We start from the raw sequence: 23,361 nt of genomic DNA on the forward strand, positions 1-23,361 counted from the left end.
TCCAGGAATCAAACTCTGCTTTGAGAATGACTCAAGTTCTTCACAAGTGTTACTAGAAGCTCGTAGAGCCGCTCATAAGCCTGGCAACCCTTCCTTACGGCCGCTCCCCTCACGCCTCCCAGCAGCTCCTGCCACTCTTCTCCAACCCCTGGGCTCAGCCCAGCCCTGGTATCTCCTGTCCTTAAACATTACCTTTTCTTCCAAATTCTGCATTACAACAGCTCAAGTAACCAAGGTAGCAAAACTCCACCTACTCACTATCCTCCCAGAAACTCTGTCATCTGAAAATAAGATGACCCATCTTTACCCAAGATCTGGTGTGAAATACCAGAGAGGATGTGGCCAAGTCACCTTTCCAGGGCCTGTGATCATCATCCTTCAGACAATAAGTATTGTCTTCTGTTTCATCCATAAACACATCATGAAAACACATGATCAGTGTCTGGTTGACATTATACTGAGCATTTCTGTTGATCAGTCTTTCAGAGAAGAAGGTCAGGAGGATCTGACATGCCCTGTTCTCTCCCTCTTTGAGGCGCTCACAGAGCGGTGTCCTATGAGCCTGCTCTATGATCTCTCCTTAAACAAATGTCAAGCTCATCCAGCCATAGCTTGTGAAATCTACTTTTTCCATTTTTGAAAAATGAAAACTATGCTTTCCATCTTTAATTTTCCAGCTGATCTTCTCCTTTCTAGATTCCTCAGTAATTGGTCATGATTCAGTGTTTTCATTTTTGGTGTTTCTCAATTTCTAGGAGAAATTGCCCAAGCCACAGGGCTTTAACTCATTTTGATGAATGTACTCTACTGTCTGGGCTTGAACTGCCCTGACCCTGTATTCTCTCTATTCATTGCCATCCTGAGATTATCTCTTGGACTGAGATGACAGGAATAATGTAGGAGTTGAGCATTTATATTTATATATTATTTCATCATATTATAAAACAGTTCCCATACCCTAGGCTTGGTCATTTCCTTAACATTTTCTTATTTATAAAGTATAACTAGAAATATATTTCCATTTCCCACAGTATTCTTTACTCTCTTGATTTTGAACATGACTTAGATCATTATTTGGACTACGATTCCATTTTTATGAACCCTTCCCATTAAACCTTGAATTTTGAAGAACCACCCCCACTGACCACCTCCTTCTGAGTTGGATGGTCCTAGATTTCTCCCAGTACCATGTACCACCACCCCTCAATGTTGCATATGTCAAACACACATGAGGATCAATGATTATTTGTTGAAGGAATGATGTGTACAACTAACCCACAGGACTAAAGCAAAGGTGAGGAGCATCTTCAGCAGGGAGAATGAAAAACATAATCAGAAACCCTCAAAGGATATTGTGACAAGAGAGAAAAGGGCAGTTTTATAAGAGAAAAGGGTTCCCATAGGAAACAATGAAACATATGCTGGAGAAATCATTGAATCATAATTGTAGGACCTTTAAATTCCTGGCTAAAGAATTTCAGTTTTATTCTGTTTGACCAAGGAAAAGGCCTACCCAAAGGTGTGGTTTAGATTGTATTGAACCAATAAACTTAATATTCATTTTTAAGTTGTATTGGGATAGATCCTAGGAGGTCACCAAATTTAATATTTAATGCTAAGTAACTCTCTGGTCTGGAATGCTGTAAATATTCACAGTGGAATAGAGGTCATTTAGGCATCCAGAAAAACAAATTCCTAAATCAAAATGAAATTCTAGTTGCCAGATGGGTAACTCTTGCTCAACTTATCTGAATGCTTTTACTACTGATCAGTTTATTCATTTTAATAATCTTTTACTATATCCAGCCTTTCTAACATTGCATGGAGGGGAGCAATTTCAGATGACCTTTCAGAGAAATAAAATATAACTCAGGAGATTGACTATAATAGTTTATCACTGCTACCATGGAAACCAACAGCAATTTTCCTCCTCATTGTAATATAAACCTTACATAAACCAGGAATTCCTTCTTAAACTGGTTCTTATTCAATGCAATTATTGGCAGCAAAATGTAATTCAAGTCTGCCTGACTCATGAATGCAAAATGTTGGATTAAAAAATAGCCTATAAACACACATGTCATTACAGCATTTATTTGCTCTAGTTTCAGGTACATAAATTCCTGGCATTTCTGCTTGAAAATCCCTGACAGCTGAAACAGCAGGAATTCATGAACTAGTAAGTTATTCTTAGAAAAGCCATTTCATGTAAAGTATATTAAATGGGCTCCTATCTCAGCTCTGTATAAAAAGAGGACACCATTGCCAAATTGTCATGTTTCTGAGTTTCCCCTTATATTCACCTAGCTACTATTCCACAAAGAAGAAAGCAGGTGCTAGGGGATCAAGTGAAAATGCAGCAGCCTAAGTCTGAGACAAGATATCTGGGACTCCAGTTCTCAACAGGGTGCCAGCAAGCTGACTAAATAGAAGACTGGAGGCTTTATTATTGTAGGCATTGGAATCTTAACTCACGGTCAGGAAGGCAGTTAGGCTGTACATGTCAGATGAGTCATGCAGATCAAATGCACAAGGTCAAATTCAGAACTCACGATTACATGCATCCCTTCAGTACTGACAACATGTGGGTAAAATGTGCATGGTGCTTTTGAATTACTTACCCTGAATAAAATGTAAACAGCACTAGATAGGTAGTACATTTTATATTTAGGAGGAACTTCAATATACCTTTCTTATAATATATGCTGTTCCCTTTTTCACATGCTGTTGTAACATAATTTATCATATTAACTTTCATTACATCACTGCAAGGGCTTTGAAAATGCTGAAATGGATAATGATCTATATGGGTTTATTTTATTCATAGTAGAACTTTAAACCAAAGGCAGAATTTATGTTGCAATGGGAAGCATCTTCTCACAGACACCGTCCAGAGACTGTGGGTTTGGAATGAATGGCACAAGGTCTTCTGGGATTCCGGTCTACTTTGTAGGAGAGAAATTGATGCTTTCTGAACTGCTATGGGTGTATTGCAGGTGCTCTGTAGTACCGATCTTTCCACGTGGCAGTACACAGATAAAATGACAATATTTGTTCAACATTTAAGGTAAAAAAAATGGGTTTGCTGGTAACTGGAGCCTCGTCTCCTCTTTACCTAGCTGTCTATTGGGCTGAGGGCTTCAATATCCTGGCATACCTGGTACAACATTCATGACTCAAAGGCTGGGAAGTTTTGCTAGGAAATAATTGTGGCATAACAAAATTCACAGGTGGCTGAATGAGCATATGTTTCAGCATAGATTTGCAGTGAAGTAACGTAACAAGTAAATGCTACATATTATATATAGCAAGAGCCAAACCAAATAAAAAAAGAGAAAGGAAAGTCATTCAAAGGACTATGTGCCATTCGTTACTATTATTAGTGATATTATTTCCTGTCCTGAAAGGTCTTCAGAAAATATGAATTCAGGGCTAACCTCCCATTGTATAATGAGCACAGGAAATGGAAATTATTTACTTAGATTGCTTCCAACAGTGCTATTATTGAATCAATACTATATTGCTAAATTGCTTCAGAGGTTAAACAAGGCATGACCCTGTGTATACTAGCCCCAGTTCAACTACTGATGCTACTTGGGACCTCGCTAGCTGGCTTTGTGCTTCTCACTCTGTATCTCAAAATAGAAATGATTAAGACTTGCCCTCTCTGTTTTGGGGAGTTAATGAGGAGTTCAGGGTGGAACTCTGAGCAGAGAGAGCAAGACAGCTCAGCAGTGAGAGGCTGGCCAGTCTCACGTGGTGTGAGACTCCAGCAAGTCAGAACAAGAAGGCCCCCAGACTTCCGGTTTGTGGCAACAGGACTAGTTCCCTCCACCAACACATCGCACTGGAGTTCCATGGTCCAAATCATGCACGCCTGAGTCTCACTGGAGGGGTGCTAGGGGGACAGCATGCATTGGCTGGGTTCAACATGAGAATAGGGTTTGGGAGTTTATAAACCAGTTTCATAAATTGTCTTTAGGTAAAGAAAGTGGAGAGCCCACCCAACAGCCTACTAAGTACAAAAACCGTAATCACATGGCATTTGTCTTATTCCTACCAGATTCCTGCAGCATAACTGTATTAGACACGTATCCAGGAAAGCATATTTTGGATTACATAATCTGCAAATATTGTGAGTAACTTCTTTATAATTATATTATGAGTACAATTTTCAGTATAGATTAAAGGGTAGAATGGTATATTTAAAAGGGATGATTTGACTATAAAGAAACAGGAGGAACAGGTTATCACAAAGTACTTAGATTAGTTATTACCCTGAAGGAATTATTAAAAGATTCCTAGTTTTACCATAAGGTGGATGCAAAGGTTCTCCTTAACCTTATCTTCTCAAGTGAGGCTTATTTCCACAATTCTTGAGCATTTTATTTTTTCTAACCCTTGATAACTTACCTATGTACTTCCTTAAAATGCTAGACTTTTAGGGATATGACCCAAAAGGACAAAAGCAAAAATCGCCCCACATATTTATTACAGTCATACTCTAACATACTGTAATATTCCACACACTATTCTGAGGCACTTTCCAGGACTGGCCCCAGGATTGCAAACACTAGGCTTGGGGATATCTGTATTTCTTGGTTGTGTTTTGATTTTTCCTCTTCTGCTCAGCCGGCAGAGTGCTTTCAGAAACAGATGTCCATACTTCATAATCATCATGAGAAGCTCATATTCTAATTATATGTGAATGACAGACAGTATAGAGTTTACCTAATTAACTCACCCATGCTGTTTGTAGGTATCTCAGCCACAACTGCATTACAGCTCTAAGACCTGGAGTATTCAAAGACTTGCATCAGCTCACTTGGCTGTAAGTATGCTAGCTCTTTCTTCCTCCACAAAGGATCCTGGTCTTAATTCCATTTGTGTATCTTGTTTTTCTGATTGTCATACAATCTGGAGCACTTTACCCAAGCAATTCAGATAATGGCATGTCGAATGAAAGTTGTGTGTGAGGAAACTGGCACCATGCTTTTCCAGGGGGCCTTCTGAGCCCAGCAGGGGGCCTTCTTGGCCCATCCATCGGTGTTTACCCACAGCAGGTTTTCTCAATCTCAACTCTATTGGTATTTGGGGCCAGATAATTCTTTGACTGGAGTGTGGGGAAAATATATCCTGTGTATTTTAGGGTGGTAGGCAGCATCTGTGGTCTCTCTACCCCACCAGATGCCAGCAGCTCTCGCTTCCAGAGTTGTGACAACCCACAGTATCTCCAGACATTTCCAATGCCCCTGGGGGAATGCCATCTGTTGAGAACCACTCACCAGAAAAGTAAGCCAGTTCAGGACTTTTGTGATTTCCAGAGCATTCATAGAAAAGTCTGAAAATATGATAGTTCCTGGCGTTTCACCACTTTCCAGCCTGAGCCCGCAGCTCCAGCCCAGATACCTGTGTTTGTTTCCATCAGTTCCAGAGCTCTCTGTATTTGCCCAGTTTCCATAGGTTGGCCTGGTCTAGGGGGCAAAGCCAGGACGTCAGCTTCATGCAGATCCTTGGATATGCCGTGGCCCCATGCTTAATGTTCCAGGCAATGCTCTTAGTCTCCTTAGACCTCTTTTTTCTCATCTGTAAACTGTAGTCCTAATTACTTTTGAAGAGTCCTGTTGTGAGGATTAAATCACAGTGCACATATGAAGTGCCACATGCAGAGCCCCTGGCATATAGTAGGTGCTCATGTTAACTCCCTCTCTAAATCCTACATCAGGAATTCTGAGAGGAAGATGAAATGGTACCTAGCTTCCAAGGGAAAGGGAAGGAAGGCAAATTTCCCCTTCATCTAATATTTTCTAGGAAAACACCATATATAGTTAAAAACCAGAGATTTGAATATTTAAATATTTTCAGTCTTTCATCTTCAAAGCCCTTCATGAGTTTGTACAGACGTTATAATCACATGAACGTCATGAGACCGCTGAACCATTCGTGATTTCCTGAGCCTTTGTCCATTCATTCTTCATTTGGTCAGTCAGTAGGTCTAAGCATTTATGGAGCCCGTACTCAGTCAGTCAATCAGTGCAGCTTGTGCCAGACCCAAGTATCCAGAGGTGAAGGGTATGACCTGGGTCTTTAAGTCCAGTGGGAGGTGGAAGCAGGAAGAGGAAGCAAGCAGCATAGACCTGACAAGTGCTGGCAAGGGGCTTGTAGGGATTTGGAGCAAAGGACAGCTCCAACCATGGGGAGCCGGAAACGCTCTTGAGGGAGAGAAGGGTGCCGAGTGTGGAAGGGCAGCAAGATCAAGGGCAGGTGTTGGGGGAAGCAGGATCGTCATAGGCCTTTTATTTTTTTCTGCTTTCATTCCACAAATGTCTCTGATGCTGGACGTGTTTGTGATGTGTTTTGTCAGAATTCTAGACGACAATCCAATTGCCAGAATTTCACAGCGGTTGTTTACAGGATTGAAGTCCTTATTTTTCCTGTAAGTATTCCTCTACATTTCGATACATCTGTCTATAAATTGCAAGGACACCAAACACTAGCTTACGCACAGGGCTTTAAAAAAATCAAGTTAAAATTTGTATTACTCAAAACCTTTCCTGTCTTTCCAGCCACAATATTACTGTTGCTACTTCCTGGCCGTATCTCCAGGTATATTTTGAGTCTACCAGTTGATTTCTTTTTTAATTTCCTTTAGTCCTCAGGCATGTTTTTATCTGCAGTTTTTGACCAAAGATACTATTCATGTTTATCTCCTGACTACATATAAGTCTGTTAGAATCTCCCAGGGGGTCAGCTCCAACTACATTTTTAACAGAGTAAAATGTGCCTGTGCCCAGCAAGAGTCACTGAAAATCCTAAAATCTTCATCCTACAGAGCTGTTCTCATAATTACATTTTCCGTGCTTATTAATACACTGGAATGATTTATCAGCAGGGTTTTATTATGTTCCTTTACAGTTGATCATATAGCTCATTATTTTTCCATTTGTCAAATGGAGCCACAATATCATAAATTAATCATGCCGCTTAACATGCTGATGAGCTGTTTTCTCTCCCCAAATGCCTCCTATTCTCACTTCTTAGATTTAATGCAGTTTCCAATGCAGCACTTTAATATTAGAAATGATTAGTGTTTCCCTTAAAAAGAAACTTTGGATGTACGATGCTGGAAATGATTGTAAATTTGAAATTCACAAGGAAAATTACCATAGACTTCAAAGTTATTACCCAATATATACTTTTGATTCATTTCATAAAATTAAAGTGCATATTTATTCCTAGGTGGTAGATCGTACTTTTCCATTTGTGGTTTCTGTGACGTCTGCTCCCTTACCGACACCATATCCATGTCTAGAGGCCATTCTGAAGAGGCAGTTACATTTTTATTCTTCATCCTACTTTATCGATTTTAGCATGCACATTTTCAATTTGTGGAAACAGTAAAAATACTGTTTGCAAAGTGGCAGGTCACTGTGTTTCTAATGTCTTATTTGTGTTCAGGTCTATGGTTAATAACCACTTGGAAGCCCTTCCCAAGGAGATGTGCACCCAAATGCCTCACCTCAACTGGATGTGAGTATGCATTTAGGGGTTAATTTGCTATTTGACTGGATTAAGGAAAGTAATCCTGAAGTTAATTCATGATTACCAAAAAAGCCCATCCATGATCTTCTTTCCAGACCCCAAATCCCATTGTTACTTCCTGGTTTAAATCTTTGGAGAATTCCCACAGCTGTCAGGGTAAAGTTCAAACTCCCCCCCGAAGCACTCAGGACCTCTCATTTTCTGTCCCTCCCCCCATCTAGTCTCTTTCCCTGCCCCCCTCATGTGCCACCAATCCACAGCTCCTCTGATCAATTTCCTGAGCACATACTGTTCCTTCACCTTGGACAGTCTTACTCAGTTATTCCTTTGATTAACTCCAACATTTCCTTCAAAAGTCCACTTAAGCATCACTCCAGGAAGCCACCCCGGACATACCAACCAATTTCCGTGGCTGCCTCCATGTTCCCGTTACACCATGAACAGACTTCCAGCAAGCCACCCATTGTCTACACCACACCCCTATCTCACAGTACTATCAGCATAGAATCGTTCATTTACTTGTTTTCCCTGTAGGGTTCTGTAAATTCTGAGGGCAGAAACCTATCTTGTGATTTTATATCCTGATATTGACACCATGATCAACACATAATAAGTGCTCAACAAATCCTTATTAAATGAATGTGCTAAACCATTTCTATTCCTTGTTAGCTTTTAACCAATACGTCATTAAAGCATTTATGTAAGTCTCGCTTATGTAAAGTTTCCCCACCACTACCTGCCGTTCCCTGTCATATTCACCTTCTCAGTCTCCTGAGACAGGCAATACTGTCACAGCCAGTGACTCCCTGCCCTGTGACATGTGACTGTACTGTCCCCTCCGCTCATTGCGAAATCAGGGTACCTATAAGATGATACCTTGTATTTATTTACTGATTATTTTTTGTATTTATTTATACACCTGCCACCAAAAGGCTTTTAAGTCAATAGAGGTCTACTGTGAGTATGTCACTCTCTTAACACTTGTGGGACATAAAAACATTTTTCCCATTTAACGAGATTCAGACTTTTAAGAGGCTACAGTGCTTATTATTTTAATCCATATTTTGACAGTGAAAAAAATATTGAGCTCCTACAAGACCTCCTAAATGGCTTTAAAATAGGGTTTCAAGGGAAATGACAAATGGATTGGTGGTTTCAGTATGAACTTGAGTAAGGTTCAAAGGCAGCAAAATAGCTACTATCATATGTAAGGAAGACTGTCCAAGACTAACTATAAATACAAGTTGGCAGAAAAGTCAACACTCTCGTTCTGAGGCCCTGCAGGAAGCAGCAATGCAGCAGTGTAGCCGAGGGCGTTCCCGGGGTACGTGTGCTGCCCCTGTTTAAGGAGCCATTGGCACAGTGTCATCTCTCCACCAGGGCTTCTCCAGCATCAGCGTGCATCACAAACAAGGCGAGCATTTGTTAGCATAGACGGTTGGACCTCAGTCCTATGGTTTAAGATCCAGGGTCTGCGGTGGAGCCCAGAATCTTCATTTCTAATAAGTTTCCAGGGAACAGAGGCCCCCCACAGCCACCCTGGTAGCAGCACTGTGTTCAGCAACAGCGTCCCTGGCCTCCCACAGAGAGAGCCCTGGCTTTCCACCTCCCAGGATGGGACACGCATCCTGACTCTGCAATTCAGTATTTGGAAGGCACTTTGGCCTGAATTTCCCCTTCAGCAAAATAGATACAAAAATATCCTCCTGATGTTGGGGGGAAATGAGGGAGGTAACGGTCTATGATGCCATGGTCAGTGTTTACATTCAGACAGACCTGGATAACGAGGTCAGTCCCACTGCTTATCAGCTATGTGACAGGAAGGAAAGTGCACTTCCAAGCCTCAAATTCCTCTTATGTTAAAAGGGGGGTAATGATACCAGCTTAGGGGGAGTGCTGTGTTAGGCCCTCAGAACAGCACCTGGTACCATCAAAGCCCAATACATTATAGTTACTGCTATTATTGTGGCGATATTATAGTAATTAATAGCATGGTATTCAGCACAGAGAAACGCTCAGTAAAATGATCGGCTGTTCTTTTCCTCAATTTTATTAAGTTCTAATATTAATCGGAAGGGAAAAGGAGGCATAATGTGCATTAAACCAGCCCCACAATAATTAGGAGATAGACATAAACCTTGGAATGAATTAAAAATAAAGCTCAGAGCTGTTATATCAACAAAGGTGCCTCTAGATATATGATTTGTGCAAAAACATTAAAAATGTTTTTCCTCCACACTTTCTAGGGATTTGGAAGGCAATGGAATAAAATACCTTACGAATTCCACCTTTCTGTCATGCAGTTCACTCACTGTGCTGTAAGTACACAATGGAATTCAGCAAATGAGGGGAAGACCAAAGGATTTGGAAATCACATGAAAATATTGACAAGGAATTTTAAAGTTGTGTTCTGTGTTCAGCCTTGGTCTGACACTGCAGTATTAGAAAATGAATACATGGGTTTTGATCCTGATGGTGGGGCTGAGCCTTATGCTCAATCGCCCACCATTTAAGTCTCCAGCGGCTCTCCTTTTATCTGAGGGCAATCATCATTTCTGTGCATCCTCTCCGATGAACTGGTACCCAGCCCATCATCACCAAGGAAATGGGATAATGTGTGTGAAAGTGGTTAGCTAATCGACAATTAGTTGTCACTGCCAATCACACTGATTACTTGATGTCTCTCTCTCTCTCTTTCTAAAGAAGAAAGCCATAATTTTATTCTAAAAGGAAGACTGTCTAATGTACTCTGATTGGCCAAAGGTTCTGATTGGTGATTCTGATTACTGATTATGTTTCTATGGAGTCAGGAAGGCGGAAAGATGAGTTAACGGGCAACTTTTGCACTGGTAAGCTTAGAAAGTGAAGAATTTTGCCTTTGTTTTAGCCTTAGTTGTCCACATGTAGTAAGCACTTGGTAGTTTGTTGGCTGGGTGGATGGCTGGAAAAGAAAAATAAGAGTATATCCATTCCTAGTGGTTTAACCCCTCTTCTCCAACAAAGGAAGAGATAAGGCTACTTCCAGGGTGTGTATTTATTAATGAGATTTCAGATTAGCATATTTAATGAGGAAAGAAGCTATCCCACTTAGGAGATGCAGAATTTATTTATTTTTCTCATGGATAACGAGAAAGAACACTGAAACCAAACAAATTACATTGACAGCTTCTATTTTTTTTGATAGCTCCATGTAGCTTTTGCATCACTTTCATACTCATCATCTTATGTGTTAACACCTCTGTAAGGCAGTTAGCTGCTGACCCCGTCCTTTTGCTGTTATGCTTGGAGGAGTACATTTCTAGACAAAGGAAATGTAAAAACACCATCCCCCCACCACATTTAAAATTTGTCTGTGGCCCCAGAAACTGCTATGAGGTTGGTTCGAGCATTGCTTTTCCTGATCTTCTCCTCAGGAACATTCCTTATGCAAGGATTGTCTCACAGCCTCTCTGAAAACTATTAACAATGTCCAGACTTGACATTACACCTGGGAATATTAGGAAATAAACACTTTCTAAGGTAACGAGAATCCAAACAAGGTGCCACTTTATAGACCACACCCAGCACCCCCAATTAGTTATGGCAGCAGTTCCTGGACATCCGGGTATCCTCTGTGAGAAACTCCTGCCTGTGCTCAGCCACAGAACATGCCTCACTTCAGGACTTCAAAGGAGGCTCATTAAGTTACACCCAGATCAATGGCAGCTCCCAGTGAGAGCGGGCGGTTACGCCAGACGCAAATACCAGGGCTGACTCTCACCGTGTCTTGCAGGTTTCTGCCTAGAAATCAAATTGATTTTGTTCCAGAGACGACATTTGCCTCATTAAAAAATTTAGGAGAACTGTAAGTAGCACTGTCTACCAGAAGAATCTGATTGCTTCTTCTTAGATTATAAACTTAAATGACTAAGTGAGACTGCCTTTCCACTAGCAGCAATCAAAATCCTGCAGAATACCGGATATTCAAAATCAATTAAGAAAACCAACATTATCCTAACACCAAAAGCAAATGGAAATTGGACAGTGGGCTTAATATGGATTTAACCTACTCAAATTTCCCTATTTTCTTTGGGTTATTTCATATATATGTGTGTGTGTGTGTGTGTGTGTGTGTGTGTGTGTGTGTGTGTGTGTGTGTGTGTGTCTTTGGGATAAATGAGTTTTCCATAGCTCCTTAAACTCAGGGATCATCATGTCTAATGGCTGGAATATAGTTAATTCTCACTAAATGTTTGCTTAATGAATAAGTGACTGACTGACATAATATGAATTATAATGGAACAAAGGAATGAAGACACTTATTGCCTCTAGGGTACATGAAAAAAATACAAATATCCAGCATGAAGAGTAGTAGTAGGTTCACTGAAAAATATTCAGAGAGCTTGTGTAATTTTTTCTGTCCAAATATATGTTTGTAGATCTGAGCCTTGTAAAAAGCATCTGGCTTGCTATTAATTCATTGCTACTAATGCAATTATGTATCACTGGAAGTTAAAATTAAGTCTGTTACATTACAAATCATAGCAATTAAGGTAGAGAAATCATTCTCTTGATCTAAATCCTAAAAATGGAAAATAATTTCTAAATTAATCTCTCCCCCATTCTGTATGCCTTGTACTGACATCCAGAAAGGGCTGGGGAAAAAAATAACTTGGTAAGAGAATTTGAAAAGTAATTCTCAAATAATTAAGATAACTCAATCTAATAAGTAAGTATCATAAGTCAAACCCACAAATATTTAGGAGTACTTACTTTGTGCAAGACCGTGTATTAGAACTGAAAATGTTATCATGCGATGGCAAAAAATTACACACAGCTCCCTCAGAAGAGCTCACTCATTCCTCACAGGGACACTTGAATTCGGGTTACACGGGTGGAGGGAATTCAAGACACCCCTCCCAGAGAGCAATAAGCACACTTAGGTGAGGCCACTAAAGTCTGTTCCCCACGAAAGACTGTCCTTGATTTTCAACTTGACTTTTCAATAGACACTTCAACGTGTTCTGGGTGCACAAGATCACCGTCCTCTTGCTCTGCTGGCACGCTCTCTCCACCTGCATACCTGTGGCTTTCCTTCTGCACACGACCCAGGTGTGCTCCTCACATCTGGAGCATCAGATCAAAATTCCCAGAATTCCCAGGATGTCTCCACTGGGATGTCAAAGCAGCACCTCAGAAGTAATTTGTACATGACCCTTACCCCACTGCCAGCTTCTTCCCCCGGACTTGCTGTCCTAGTGCTATCAGCATCCTTCCTAGCAGCCGGCTGGAAGGCGGCTCCGTCTCCCTCTGCCCATCTCTACTCCTCATACCCTAGCTGACCGCAAGCCCTGCCTGTGCCCCGTTGAAGGCCCAGCAGGTCCCCCCTGGGACAGGGCCAGAGACTCCGGCCTGGTCTCTCTCCTTAGCCTCTATGACTTTTCAGGCTTCTGAAAGAATCATCATCCCACAGTCAGAACATGGGACATATGCCACCGTGCTGTTTAATGTCCTCGCTCCTTGGTGCCTGCTGTTGAGCAAAGTCTTTGACGCAGTTCTTGAATGTTAATGTTCAGAAGAACCACACGGGATATGGGCTTTACATTGCAGATTACCAGGCTCCCTTCCAGAGATTCTCGCCTAATGCTTCTGGAGTGGACACCGTGAATATGCTCTTTGCCAGCACCCTCCCTGATCCTGACGCCTGGACATACTATGGGAAACCCTGCTTCAGAATGTACCCTTGGCCTTCCCATTTTGTCTCCATATCTTCCCATACATTTCCCCCTCTACCCACGTTGGACCATTTGCTGACTCCTGCAGATGTCCTGAATTACCAATGTCTGTTTCTCTGACCCTGCTTAACCCTCACCTGAACGATCCTCTTCTTTTATTCCACCCATAAAAATCACCAAGCTTTGACCAAACACTTCCTAATTTCCCAGGCCCACTTTGACGACTTCTTCCTTGGTGTTTATCTGTACTTCTGTAATAGCACTTGGTTCCATCCTAGCTTTATAGTCTAGTTGCTTACCCTAGTTGTAAGCTCCCTCTGTGAAAGACCTAAGTCCTAGTTGTTTGTAACTCCCACATATCAGCAGCTCCAAAAAACAGGATCTTTTCTTTGACTCTTAGGCAACTTCACATCTGTTTCACTCTTAACATCTTCTCTGACTCAGAGGGATATTTTGGACCCCTAAAGATCCCTGATTTCTTCTGGGTCTTAAGACATCTCTTTTCCACATTCTGTAGAAATACTTCCCTATGATTCTTTCCAGATTGGACAGTCCTATTATATTCAGTTCTAAATTCTCAGTTTCCTGTGAAAAATAGTACCATATTAAAATAAGTTAAAAATGTGTGAATTTATTCATTCAAGGTTATCTGGGCAGATACTGTGTGGCCAATACTATCTTAGTTGGAATGAGAAATAAGTTGAAGATGAAGGTCTTAACTTCAGAAAGCTTACAGTATAGTTGGATAAACAAGATATCATCATACATGAACCAAGTAGAAATCACAAAAACAATGGAGAAATCAAAGTGTACATAGGGTACATAAAACAGAGGAAATAAATCAAAGTAAATGTTGAAGCCAGTTTAGGAATGTGCTGGAGAAGGGCTGAGGGTAAATTCCAGGCAGGAACTGGATGAGCAAAGTATCACATCTGAGAATGATGGAGAACCACACCCATTTGGCTAGTTGGGTAACCAGTTATCAGGTTGGGTAAAGTGGAGCATATTTTCTGTTATGTCAAATGGGATGATGATAATTATGAAGAGTAATAAGTATGTCATTTATTTCCAATGTAATTGCCTCTTTCACTGTCACCCACAGGGACCTGTCTAGCAATATGATAATGGAGCTACCACCCCACATTTTTGAAAACCTCATGCTTCTACAAAAATTGTAAGTTTTTCCTACTCTCATCAGATTGAAATGGCAACATCTTGATCTTTGAAATAATAATGTTCTCATGCTTCTTTCTTCCTCCTTCTAATTCCTAAAGGAATCTGTCATCCAATCCTCTTTTATATCTCCATAAGAACCAGTTTGAAAACCTTGAACAACTCCAGTCTCTGTAAGTGAAATTTAATAGGATGTTGATTATCATTTGAGTGGATATACTTAGACCCAAATTTATGTTTAAGTGGGTGTATTTAATATACATGAAGGCTTCTGACTTGAGCCTGCATCCTCAGGCAGTTGCAAATACTGTTGTTACCATAAAACATGTATTCAAAGACGTTACCATGGAGTATGTACTGAATCTTTTTTTTAACCATTCAAATTATGTGAAGACCCTTTCTGCTTTTGAAGCTAGATATAATTCCTTCCTGAAAACTGGTTCATATGCAAGAGTCTCATCTTAAAGTTTCCCAAAGAATTGAATTTTCAATAGTGTTGCTACCAAACAGTTGGAAAAGAACAAATTAAGATTCACCTGTGTTTTCCTTGTCCCTTTTGCTAAAACCGTCCACTTGATCTTGATCTACAGAGCATGCTTTTTACTCTTCTATCAGTAGAGAAAAAAACTATCCCACAAATAGGAACAGACAATTCATTTTGTGTAGTGTTTTAGAATTTCAAACATGTTTGGCTTCAGTGCCAAGAATTCTGCCATTCATCATCCGAGCTTCATGATTCCTTTCCCACAAACAGCCCTTGTGAGCTGAAGCTTGCTTGTTTGTTCTGCACAGAAACATGTTGTTTCTACTACATGACCCGATCTCAGCCTAATGTCTGACTTCATTTCATCCCAAAGACCCATCTTTAACACCATACTTTTTTTATTCTTGATAAATCATTTTCTATTGGAAAATACTGCAAGATTTAGGTTCTCTCTCAAAGATATTAGGGAACATCTGCTGATGGAACAGACTGGGTTCCAGCTCTCAAGAAGTTAGAATACAAAAGCAAAAAATATAAATGACACATTGTTTTTAAATATGAAAACAGACCCCAGGACGCAGGCTGAGTGACTCTTCCCTGCACTCAGCACACACTGAATTCTGAGGCTGAGACGCCATGTCACCACATCAGGCCATTCTACAAGTTGGAGTAGCGATGACCTACTCCGCACTTAAACAATGTTTCTCCTTTCTTTATTGTCTCATTCCTTTTTTCCTAAAGACTCACACGTTGACTTCGCAGATATTTATTGGCCACCCACTTATTCATAGCACTCTTTGGCACCCAGGAGACAGTGGTCTCTGCAGTTTTGGAAATTATGAGCTTGTAATCACATAATCTCACCATCCATTGTAAAGCTAACAGTGGTGACAAGTCTAGGAGAAAGCTGGGGAACAGAAGAGAGAAGGGGGGCATCCTTTCAAATGGACTGACCCTCTGATGATTCAGTGTATAATTTCTCCCCTAAATTTCATCCCTGACTGCCAAAGAACAGGGCAGTTCCTCTCTGAAGTACACAGTGGGCAAAGGAAAACTCAGAGCCATGCCAAGAAATCCTTATTTGGATTAGCCAAAAAGAAAGTAATTGAGAATCAAACATCTTTCCAAATAAACCCTAAAGGGGTAAGGCTCTGCCTTTTTAGATTTTTCTCTCTCCACCTGTGTTTGCTGAGAACATGGCAGGCTCCCTTAATTCATGCCGTCCTAGGGTCTTCAAAGCATCCATATTGGAAGAAGCTTCTGGATAAGTGAGGAGCATAGGGGTTCTCCTTACAGCCCTCTGAGAGCCACTGATGGGGCCTGCAGGAGTGAAAGGAATTACCCTTCACACTGTTGTCTTAAGAACAATTATCCTGAATTGAAGCTGCTCATACTGCTTCCCTGGTGTTCCCTCTAAGGACACATAGGCCTGTCATGAAATTATAATGTGATTAAATCCACATCCTCACAATACTTGCTTCAGTGATATTCTTTGGTTGGAAATATCAGCTTCTGTCTGAGACCCTAAATGCACATGGTTTATAAAATGAAACCATAAGGCCAATTTCATAATCACACAAATCACATCTGCCATGTTTAAATTAAAGGAACAAGTGCATTCTATTACAATGTCATTCTGCACAGTAAGGGACACATCAGCTTGGAACTACAGGGGGCATAAAGAGAAATGGCAATTTTCTAAGAGACTACCTGTAAAATTTTCAAATCCTGATATGAATTGGTAACATGAGATTTTTAAACATGGCATTTCTGATATGAGACAGAATGTAATTGCTAAAAAGTTCAGCCCTAAAAACATGCAACCTATTGTGCATATTTTCCAGAGACCTGGAAGGGATAGAGATTCCAAATATACATACACAAATGTTTGAGCCTATGAAGAATCTTTCTCACATGTATGTATGCATGAAAAAATGGAGAAGAAAGTATGATGCAATGTTACCTGTGTTTTAGTGTAAACTGTCTAATGTATCACTGCAATGTGTTTTTATGCAAGAAAAGTCTTTTTATTGAGAACTTTTTAATTTTGTCACCTTTGGTCCCTGTTCAAATAGAGTTCAATATTGTGATGTGCTGACACGAATGACAGTTCTCTCTGGAAACACGCTGTTTATCCAATTGAGGCCCACTAAGAGATCAGGGTACCAGAGTGCCACATATTACATGAGATGAAGTCGCTGGCTAAATGGTATTCAGGAGGCCTGGAATCATTAATTCACCTCACATGAATGAGCAGTCGGCTGCTCTATGGTTTGAGTCCCTAGGAAGAAAGGTGCTATAATAAATTTCAGGTGTTACTGTTACTAAGTGCACTGCAAAATTGAGGTAATTAATCTTTATCATAGTTTTTGATAAGTCACTTTACTAGATTTGGCTAAAGTGCACTATGGAAGTTGTGTTAATATATGTGCTTATGACATGATCATTTCTTTATCAACTGCATAATCTATGTGTTCATAATCTCAAAAGTTAACCCTTGTTATCCACAACAATAGGGAGGATTCTGATCTAAGATTACAAGTTGGGTGCAGCCAGTGGATGAAATGGTTGGTGCCAAGGTGCTCTTTTGGGAGAACATTTTGTTTATATCTGTGCAGCAGGTGGATTGCTACAAGACAAGCATTTGATGTACACTACATGGTTTTCACCACACCTCTTTCTGTGGCACCAGAAGATAAATAGTTAAGGAAGGTGTCATGTCCTTGTTGCACTCAGAATGTGAGGTCGTTTTAAAATAGAGAAATGCAACCTCTTCAGAATTTGATGGAGAAGCTACTGCTTTAACATGTAAACTTGAGGATGAGGTCAAGAAGGACCAATGATTGGCAGAAAATGTGTCAGTTGGTTACACCTTCCAACCAGCGCCATAGCCACAGTGGGAGGAGAGGTTGTGTCTCTGAGAGATGCTGGCTGGCTCTCTCTGAACATAGTGGACACAGTGGAATCCTGAAAGAACCAGGAGGCTCCAGGGAAGAGGAAAGCAAAAGAATTATATGTCAAATGCATTTAACTGCACAAATGATATCAGGACTCTAGACAGGAAGTTACTTAAGGTCAGGGATTGTCTCCTGGTTCTCTACCTGACATGCCCAGAACCAAATTACCCATCATTCCTTTGTTCACCTAAGTATTTGCTGAGTACTAAGGACTTCCCAGGGGTCAGGCTCTGTGCTGGATCTGAGAACACGGGGCTGAACAGGAGACACGAGTGGCTGCCCCATGGAGTTGCCATTCAGAGTAAAGAAGTCAATGCTCAAAAAGTTCATAAATTCAGTGAGGAAAAGTAAAGCAAGACGAAGGGGTATCAGAGAGACGTGACATTTGAGCTGACCTGGAGGGAGGGAGAAGGCAGCCCTGCCCATATCTGGGGGAAGAACCTTCCAGGCAGAAGGAGCAGCCCAAGAGCTGCCCTGGGCAGGGGATGAGCCTGGCCTGCTTGAGAATTAGACGGTCAGCATGTCTGGATGGAGAGAGTGAGGAAGGGAGGCAGTGAGGCCTCAGGGGCCAGTCCCGCCAGGGCCAGATAAAGCTTTGTCTAACTTGCTGGTCCAGAAACTGAATGGGGAGATGACAGAAAAAAAGATGGAAAGAAATGAACTTGAAAATATGGTGAAAAAAAATTCATAGAATGAGTTTTATGGGAGAAAATCCTAAACACAGATATTTGGGGACTATCAATAAACCAAATGACCTCCCAGTTCAAACACCTCGAGACTGCACACACCTACGTCATAAATACAGTGATCACACGTAAACCTACCTTTCCCTCTAGACATTATTTTAAGTCTTTCCAGGCCCTGATCAGAAATCTGTGTTTAAGGCCGCTGCTTCTCCTCCCAGCCCCAGTGAGACTGAATTTTCCTAGTGGCAGAGACCCTCCCTTCCTGCCCATGTCAGGGAAAAGGAGGCCTGGCTTAAGTGAGTCTATTTAAAACTAAGTGCAATGCAGGAATGCTCCTAATGAGTTACTCTGGGTCCCTTACACCCCGAACACAAGAGCCTGACTGTTGGTAAAGATGAATTTAGCAGTAGCAATCTCCTTTTTATAAAACCCTAGAGAAGAGTCCAATATGATGCGGGGGAAAATACAGGGTCCCAGACACTTTCAATCTCATGTCCTCCCCTGACTTGCCTCTGACAAGACACCGAATTCATTTGTCTTTTCAGTTCTTCATTTTTAAAACGAGAACATTACCCAGGGTAGAGTAGTATTGAATAAAGAGCTCTATAGTTACATTATCACTACTAAACAAATACAAACAGATCTAGTGAAGTCACACACCTAACAGAGCTCATGGGATTGCAGCTGCTCATTGTGTCATTGCATGTAAAGTGACTCTTTTTTTTCCCTTTCACTTTAGTTATTTTAAAAACTTTTGATACTGCTCCTATGCTCCCCATGTCCGAATATGTATGCCCTTGACTGACGGCATTTCTTCATTTGAGGACCTCTTGGCTTACAATATCCTCAGAATATTTGTCTGGGTTGTAGCTTTCATAACCTGCCTTGGAAATCTTTTTATCTTTGGCATGAGATCTATCATTAAAGCTGAAAATACGACTCACGCTATGTCCATCAAAATCCTTTGTTGTAAGTATGTTTTTTATCTTCTGTGAGCTGTGACTAGACATATATTGGCCTTCAGCAATGGCATTTAATGTGAATTATATATGCTGGGCAATTCATTTTTCTAAGTATGAAGGCACTGTTCCCTTGGGCCACTCTGTTCTATATTGCATAGGTTTGCAGTGATCGAGCACCTACTCCTAGCAGTTATGTCTTAGAAATGGGGTCACGAGGAACCAATGAGTCAAGGATGGATGCAGAGGACAGGTCATGGGTCATAAAACTAAGCTTTGTTTAACCTTCAATTATAATAGCACCAATGCTCCTCAAGCCCAGAAAATATTTCCCTTGATTAACTGTGTAATACGTATCTACTGTTTAAAAACTAACTCCCCTCACAAAATTACACCCCCACCACCACCACTGTTCTTTTAAATGATCAAACAAAGATCCGAGGTGGTACTTTAAAAGCATTACATTTACTTGAAGTCCGTTGCTTTCCAGGTAGAGTTGTAGGTGTTACTGACGTCTATTTAATACAGGATGAAAGATGTAGATCTAGGTGGGAGCACCAGAGATTCGGGGCAACCACACACTCTGTACTGGTCCCCCAACAGGTGCAGACTGCCTGATGGGCGTCTATCTGTTCTTCATTGGCTTTTCCCATATAAAATACCGCGGGCAGTATCAGAAGTACGCGCTGCTGTGGATGGAGAGCTTGCAGTGACGCCTCATGGGGTTCCTGGCCTTGCTGTCCACCAATGTCTCCGTGCTCTTGCTGACCTACTTGACTCTGGAGAAGTTCCTGGCCATTGTCTTTCCCTTCAGTAACCTTCGTCCTGGAAAACGGCAGACCTCCGGTCATCCTCTTGGGCATCTGGATCGTGGGGTTTTTAATAGCGGTGATTCCCTTTTGGAATGAGGATTATTTTGGAAACTTTTATGGAAAAAATGGAGTCTGTTTCCCCCTTTATTATGACCAAACAGAAGACGTCGGGAGCAAAGGATATTCTCTGGGCATTTTCCTAGGTAAATTACATTTTTTCATTTCCTGGACAAATGAATTGCAGTAGAAATAGCAGAAAGTTCAGCAAAGGCATGTTTGTCTATCTCAGAAAGTACACAAGACTGTGTGCGTTCCTAAAGAAAAGTTCTTGCTGCATATGTATGGAAATGTTTATTAAACTTGTTATTATAGAGATTCAGCAGGGGAAACAAAAACACTGTCTGGATCTCTGGCTGATCTTGCATTATCTCTAAGACCCTTTGCTTTTCACGTAGTGACTATGAGCTGAAGGAATTCTATTTTAGCGCCTTGTCCTGTAACCCTACCAAGTTATTCGAACTCATATTCTGTTTTACAACCTAGAATGAATTAGATAAATAATAATGATGAAATTATGGAAACTCACTAGCAGGAGATTATCTATATGAAACACCAAGAAGATTTATTATCTTGGTGAGTGTAGTTCTAAAGTCGGCAATGTAAGAGTGATCAAGGTTTTAATTTCTCCTAATTTTTTAGAAAAGAAGCCCCCACCTTCTCTGTAACAGATGAATGAGAAGATCAGGCATTTAATGTTAAAAAAACACATTTCTTATTTTCCAACAGGTATCTCTTCTGCTTCAAGTTAAGGCCATTCTCATGTCCTCTGTTTCTTAGCATTTCAATTCCCCTCAGCTAAGTGGTCAATATGCTTTATAACCCTTTCTTTTTCATCAAATATTTTACATCAAAATATGCCTGTCTTCTATTTCTTCCAGTCTCTACCTACTGCTATTACCTTCCTTAAAAACCTGACAATCTCAGCCTGGAATTATTACATCAGCTCTTATTGGTCTTTTCGCCTGTAGGGGGCCTTATTTTTCTTTATCTGCTCACCACTTGGGTGCCAAAAAGACTGGGTGCCTCTGCTCAGAGACCTTCTATGACTCCCTGCTACTGCAAGAACAAGTTTAAACTAATCAGAGAATGGTTCTAACCACTGTCCCCATCTCTTCTCCAGTGATTCCTTCCCCTCCCTCTCTGAAAAATACACTTTTTTGGTGCCATTTTGATAACACTCTTCACATACCACCCTGTTTTGTAGTTATTTTTCAGAGATATGTTACACCAGGATATGGTAAGCTGTTCCCAGCATTGGTGCATGCCAGACACATTCACAGACACACACGTATGCTCCTTTACATTCACTGATTCAACAAGGATTTAATAAGCACTTACTATAGGCCACGCACTCCCTTGCGGACTGGAGATACAACAGATGGGCCCTCACAGACCTACAGCCAGAAAGGAGGATGAAGACAAGTCAACATCCTTCCGTCACAGGCTGACAAAACCACGAAGGAGGAGAGCAGGACATTCTAGGAGCCCCAAATCGCAGGGCCCAACAGGCTTCCCAACAGAAATGACTCCCAACTGAAGCCCAAAGGGTTAGGAGGCACTAGCCAGGTGACGTCCTTTCCAGGAAAAGACAGTGGATCTCAAGGCCCAAAGCCAAGGAACAGGCCGAGACGAAAGGCGAAAGAAACTGGGTGCAGCTGGAACTCAGTTAGGGGCAGGGAGGAGGCTAAGAGGGGATATGCTCCAGACAAAGACCTACAGCATGCAAACACACATGTGCACACACACGTGCACTCATGCGCCCACGCACCCCCCGCGCGCACACATCATCATCTCTATACCCACGGCTCACCTGGATGATGACTCCTGGAGCCCTTTTTTCTGCCTGAAGAACATAAGAAAACACAGTTTTAAATTATTTATTTGAGAATAGAATTAGATTTAGAGGAAAGCTGCGAGGAGAGTAGTTTCCACACGCCCCGCCCCCAGGCTCCTTGGTTGTTAGCTTCTTACGGACCTGTGGGGTTTTCAGAACATACACTTTTGAGCCTTTCTGTAAGTCTGTTTTCACAATTTGTCCCAGAGGGTTCTCCTTAACAGTTGTTTTTATTTATTAATTAAACTTCCTGACAGGAGGCCCAAGATACACCAATTTTATAAACTTCTATAGTGTGACTTTACTATGAGATTCTGTGGAATATGAAGGTTTTGGATAAAAACAGCAGACCACCGTGAATCTATAGAATTTTCCCTTAGAGTTTGCCCATCTTCCACAGAGTCTAGATTCAGATGAACATTTTTTTAAAACAACTTTGAAAGTATGTTCCAGTATTATGCTCACAATGAAGAATTATATGATCGCTCCTGGGATTTTTTATTGTAGTAGGAATACAACAAAGTGACTTAGAAGTCAGCATAATAGGATGGTGATGTTAAGTGAGAGTCTTCTGAACGTATCTGACCCTGAAGAAGTCATATAGTTAAATTTAAAAGTTTTTTTTCTTGTGTCTTTTTTTCTAAAACATGTCTAACAGGTTATGATAGTTTAAGGTACAGTAAGCAATCTGAAGAAAAACAATAATGTATTTTTGTTTTATGTAGTACTTTCATTTAAGACCAAAAAACAGTAATACTGTTCCTGGGGCTATTATCTTCTTGATATTCCAAGATCATCTTATTCATATTTGTAAGATAAAGGAATGGGGTCATATTTATTTTATTTACATATATATATATATATATATATATATATATATATGATTACAGTAATCCCTTAAGGTTTGAATTTGCAGAGAGCTAAAAACAAAAATAGCTTTTCCCTGTTTCAAAAAAGTTAAAATTTACCTCATGATACATACCTAGCTCTGAATCTTGGAGTTCTATAATTCTTTATAAAACGTTTTTGTATTTGAGGTATCTTTTTGATCTGGCAAGCTCAATTCCTTTTGCTTTTCCCAGCACAGAGCCCTGGATTTAGGGTTTTAGCTGATTAACACTGGGCTTATACAAAAGAATG

The 23,361-nt window shown here is 40.7% G+C and overlaps 1 pseudogene; it reads left to right on the plus strand.

Annotated features, from left to right (window-relative positions):
• Positions 1 to 23,361, plus strand: part of LOC140845487 (relaxin receptor 2-like) — a 43,875-nt pseudogene that overhangs the window by 15,494 nt on the left and 5,020 nt on the right.

Source organism: Manis javanica, chromosome 1 (assembly GCF_040802235.1).
Source record: "Manis javanica isolate MJ-LG chromosome 1, MJ_LKY, whole genome shotgun sequence".
In the NCBI taxonomy this organism is placed as follows: domain Eukaryota; kingdom Metazoa; phylum Chordata; class Mammalia; order Pholidota; family Manidae; genus Manis; species Manis javanica.